Raw genomic sequence first — 4,464 nt, forward strand, 5'->3', positions numbered from 1 at the left:
CCTTTCCGAAAAGTGGTTATACGCCCAAATTCGACTTTCCTAACCAAAGTTATGGATGTTTAAAGTTTTTTCGAAAGCTGAACTTTGGAAATTCATAACTAACTGTAGAAAAATTCAAATAAATTGAAATTTGTATAAATTCTGTGTATTTTTGAATGCTCTACATGCTGGTGTAATCGCTTTGTAGTTTGGTCTATATATCAATCCATACTTGCTGATTTACCAGCAGAGGTCCCTGTATCAATTGCGCCGCTATTGTATATTATATATACATATATACATATACATATATATATTATAAAAAAAAAAGGCCGGTCGTGGATTTTTTCCACGGTTTCAATTTTGGGTGGAAAAAAAAACGGGGCCGTGGAAAAAATCCACGAGTGAAAAAAAAAACGGGACCGTGAATTTTTTTCACGAGTTGAATATTTTTAAAATTCTGATTAGACCCTGATTTTTTTAATTAAATTATTTAAAATATTGAATAAAAATAAAAATCTCGGTCTTTAGAATCACAGCAGATTTATTTCCGTTGTGGAGACTTTGTTCAAACTCAAACTACTAGGTACATTTTACTTTTCAACCCGAAACTAAATTTTTTACTTCCCCCATGCACATGGAACTTTGACAGAGCATGCACCAATGTCAGAGCCTAATACCATTCTCACAATTCACAAACTCCTCACTGCTGCCAGTCGGAGACAACAATAATGACCCATACCTGGCTGTACGAATTATACCACAGTCGCTGTTTTCTCCTTTCTCTTTGGGCCTTAAAGTGTCCAAAGAGGATGTTTCACATTTTTTAGAGGGCAACCAAGAGAATTCGCTTTAGATATCACCCAGGACAAATTTGGCTGGGTCAAGTGGTCCGGGAATGAGCCCAAGAAACTATTGATCATTCTTGGATCCGAATTTATAAAAAAATAATTCATTTCATCCCATACTTTCGTGACATGCATTACAATATATATAACCAGTGAAGTAAATTAATTAAGGGAATGTACGTAAATAAAAAAATATTGTAAAGCCGCCGAGCAAAATTAGCTAATCTTGTATCTTTAGCCCACACCAAAGGAGTGGATATATACAAAAAAAATCATGGAAACATGACAATAGCCACATGACAATGGACCCTCAATATCTCGGGCAAAGCAAATCATCTAGTTAATGATATGCGTTTAACCACAAATAATAAAACTAGAATTTGATTCAATCATTCCATTCATGAATTCGGTATAATATCACCTCGGCCCCTTGGTTCTTGTTTTTTCAAGCAAACAGCACATGGTTTTTTTTCCTTTTCTTATACCTCTCTTCTCTCCATTTAAATACATTATCCCAGTCACTTCAACCAACAGCCCAGGAGCTTTCCATTTCATTAAAACAAACAATGCTTACTCCAAAGAAGCTTATACAAATTTTCAGAAGGTGGCAACAGGCAGCATCACTAGGAAGGAGGAGAATTGTGTCAGTAAAAAACGGCACAGCTTTTACACATACAGTTGCTACCAGAGGCCATGTCTATGTCTACACAACAGATCACAAGCGTTTCATGGTGCCTTTGAAGTATCTATCGAGTTCGATTTTTCATGAACTATTTAAGATGTCAGAAGAAGAGTACGGGCTGCCATCAGATGGACCGATCGTGTTGCCATGTGATGCCACTTGTATGCGTTGCATTATCTCTTTGATTCAGAGCAAACAGCCAGCAGAATTGGATACTAAAGATGTGCTTTCCTCCATTTCGGGTGGCCCGTGCATTGTTTCCTCCATGCACAAGTCGCAGTTGATGCTTTGTAGCTTTTGAGAATGCTGATTAATTATTTGTGTAGTTAAAGTTTTGGTTCTTTTTCAGAGATTTGACATGCACAAATGCATCGACTATGGTAATTGAAGTTTAACAAAATAAAATGTAACATGGGCCTTTAGCTTGAATCATTGAGCCATGGGTACAACTTTGAATTGATTATAAGCTTGTGATTAATGCTTGTACAGTAATTCTAGTTTACTTGACCAAAGCAAAAATGCTAAGGTACTGTGCTACAAATTCTGGATTAGAATTTTGATGGTTTAATCACTTAAAATGACTACAAAAATTAGTTGAATACACCTATTAATTACTATGCATACAATTTACAGTTAATAAAATACTAACTATTTTTGGCATAAACGAAATTTTTGTATATCCCTTCGAAATTACTCTAAATAATCATTAGGGGAAGTTTTTAGATATTATTAGAGGAGAGTTGTCAGTTTTGTTATTGTTTTTCACTTAAAATATGTTTAGCATTAATCGAAAATACATAATATGCATGCAATTTGCAGTTAATACATTTGATCGATTTTGATCTAATAATAATTGTGTAAGTTTTAGATATTATTTAGAACATAATGACTTAAGTCTAAAATGTGTTCCAACTTAATTAGGTCGTCTAAGTGATTCATGTTTGGTTGAGGTTTAAAGTTAAATTATGGTTTAATTTATTTCTTGCTTGGTTGGAGTTTATGGCTTAATTCATTTACAATTTATAATATAATTAGTATTTTGTTTTTGTTTGTAATATAATGATCATTTAATTTAAGAGGTCGGACTAACTTTTCTTCTATTTTTAGAGGGAAAAAGTTATAAACAACTGCAAACTTAAAATAAAAAAAAAACAATTCAATATCTCCCTACCTTATTAAGGAGCTTAATGTCTAGATCCTGCAAGGGTTCTGATTTACTTTGTTTGTTTCGGATTGAATCTGAGCCATCTAAACAAATAATTTGCCTTCCTTTGATTAAATACATCCTTTATATACGTAGAAGTCCAAAATTAGTTAAAATTGTACCCGTTACACGTACCGCTACATGTATTATCACAGGTATTTTGATTCTGCACCGTCAGATTTCAATCAAAAATCGTGCAAATTATCTTTCGCTGGAGCGCTGCGCCTCTCCCAGCAAATTATCTCTATGCCCCCCTCCCTTCCCGATCCCTCCTTCCAAAGATAAAAAAAGAGAGAAAACCCTAATCGCCTCAGATCTCCGCCACTCCGCCTTCCTTCACCGTCTCTCTCAAAGCACTGTGAGAATATCAGATAACGGTCCCGCTCCTCTACCATACCTCGGCATCTCCCCCAAGGCCCCAACGTCTCCTCTCCGCTCAGCTCACCTACCCATCTAGAATCCCTCTTCTCACCAAACCCATAAATCTGGAGCGATACTCACAAAGAGAAAAGAGAGACTGAGGCGGGAGAGAAAGACAGAGAGAGAGCAGAGAGATGGAGATGACGCAAGGCGAAATCATCTCGATCGCCGTGGCAGTGGCGGCGGTTGGTGCGGCCGCTGCCTTCTACTTCTACAGCAACAAGAAACAGAAAGGTTCGTCTTTCTCTAGGTCAATCTTGTCTGATGAATAATCGATCTGTTCTGTATGCAATTCCTATCGTGTTGATTGATTTGATTCGATTTGAGTTGCTTTTTGTTTGGTCCTGATAAAGATGCCAGTAAAGCAAATTTGCAAATACTTTTTGATTGGTTGTATGAAACGGATTATTCAATGTATTTAAAAGGTTGAAGATCTATAGACTACTGATAAGTTTGACAACCTTGACACCTGTAATATTAACTTATATTTTTGAAATCCGACAAGAAAATTATAATCTATACTTTATACATATTATGTACATGATAAATAATGAAATTTTATGCAAGTTTAACTGATCATCAAATGACATGAAATTTGCAATGATTCATATTCAAGTATTTGATGGCATTTGATGGAATACCAAATATATTTAAATTGCATCATAATTGATATAGAACCAATCTATTAGGAAAATGACACGTTTATAAGTTTTTCTTATGTTTTTAAATTCTGTTGGCATGATTTGAGCATGTGTTAGCAAGGTTGTCAAGATTAGCCGTTTTCTTGGGGCCCCCACCCAATTTAAAATAGAGATAGGGACTTCTTTAGATATAGGGTTAGCTCATTTGAGTAACTTCAATAATGTAGATCAAGTGCTGATATATTACTAAAATCTTTCATGAAAGTTTGGTAAGTTAATCAGAAAATTTAATAATGTGTACTAATTACGAATTAGCCAGCATACACTTTTTAATACATACATTTTTCTTTATTATTGGTATCCCTTTTAGAAGCATTATTACTCTCTGGTGTTGCTATCCTTTTGTAATTAAGGTTATATAACTAAGTCAAAAAATAACTACTTGCCAGGTTCTCTCATACCAAGAGAATTTCAAGGAATTCAAACTTGTCGAAAAGAAGCAATTGAGCCATAATGTGGCCAAATTCAAGTTTGCATTACCTACACCAACTTCTATTCTGGGACTTCCAATTGGGCAACACATCAGCTGCAGGTTGGGTGTTCGTTCTTATTTAATTTAAATTCACACTTTTCTTTTGGCCTTTAAAGTTCTTACAAAGAATCAGGTTTGATCTGAAATAATGATTTAAG

At 34.9% G+C, this 4,464-nt stretch overlaps 1 pseudogene across 1 annotated transcript; it reads left to right on the forward strand.

Annotated features, from left to right (window-relative positions):
• Nucleotides 1-1,356: 1,356 nt before the first annotated feature.
• LOC144567729 (auxin-responsive protein SAUR68 pseudogene) lies at nt 1,357-1,972 on the forward strand (annotated as a pseudogene). The gene has a single exon (XR_013515492.1). The product of XR_013515492.1 is annotated as an auxin-responsive protein SAUR68 pseudogene (transcript).
• Nucleotides 1,973-4,464: the final 2,492 nt, after the last annotated feature.

Source organism: Carex rostrata, chromosome 16 (genome assembly GCF_964058835.1).
Source record: "Carex rostrata chromosome 16, lpCarRost1.2, whole genome shotgun sequence".
In the NCBI taxonomy this organism is placed as follows: domain Eukaryota; kingdom Viridiplantae; phylum Streptophyta; class Magnoliopsida; order Poales; family Cyperaceae; genus Carex; species Carex rostrata.